This window comes from Mandrillus leucophaeus, unplaced genomic scaffold (genome assembly GCF_000951045.1).
Source record: "Mandrillus leucophaeus isolate KB7577 unplaced genomic scaffold, Mleu.le_1.0 Scaffold62, whole genome shotgun sequence".
In the NCBI taxonomy this organism is placed as follows: domain Eukaryota; kingdom Metazoa; phylum Chordata; class Mammalia; order Primates; family Cercopithecidae; genus Mandrillus; species Mandrillus leucophaeus.
Genome location: NW_012106697.1, coordinates 4,496,876 through 4,497,864, shown reverse-complemented (window position 1 = coordinate 4,497,864; position 989 = coordinate 4,496,876).

Sequence of the window (989 nt, the reverse complement as noted above, 5' to 3'; positions counted from 1 at the left end):
GAAGAGAGAGAGAAAGAGACGAGAGAAGGAGAGGAGAGAGAGAAAGAGAGAAGGAGAGAAGGAGAGGAGAGAGAGAGAGAGAGGGAGGGAGGGAAGGAGGGAGGGAGGGAGGAAGGAAAGACAAGACAACACTAGACTAGACTGGAGGGGGAATGAGCCAAGACAGAGGGCTCCTACTGAAGTAGGAATTAGTCATTGAGAGCTGGGGGTGGGAGTAGTGGCTCCATTTGCAGACAAGGCATGAAACAATAACATGTGACAAACTTCTACCATGTCACATTCCAATGCTCATCTTTCATGTTCTATAGCAAAACTGTGTTGGAAAAATTATATTTGTGATGTTAATCCCTTTCCCCCTCATATACACATAGAATATTTATGACGCTAAACATTACTTTGAGAGGAAGATTCATTATAGGTACTCTGTCTTGCAACTGTTATCTTTGTTGCTCGTGAGTTTAAGCCCTTGTTATCCCTGCCTGGAATATTCTCCAAATCCCTTTGCCCTTACCAATATCCCACCCTACTTTAAAGGTCCAGCTTAAACTCTAGTAATAAAATATTGCAAAGTGAGCTCTGTCTCCCCCGAACCTGCACAACAGCACAATTGTGGTTTTACACCCTACCTGACATGCATCATTTTCATGGCTCTTGTTTAACCCTCACAGAAATCACTGTGAGGCAGGGAAGGCGGGATCCATCCCTATTAGGGTAAGTCAATAACACCGAGCTTCGGAGGTCAGAGGAGGGTGTTGGCTGCCGAATCCTAGACCTGGTGAGTAGGTGGAATGGCTCTGGAACCCTTCCCCACAGTATCCCCAGCACGTTGCAGCATGGACCCATCACTGCTCTTCCGTGTGCAGGGGTGACCTTCCCTTCTGAATTCCCTAGAAGGCAATGATCATGTCTTTTACTTTGTGTCGCTAGACCTTCCGGGATGCTCAGAAGCAAAGAGGAAAGTGCTGAATACTTGCTGCGTAAACTATCCA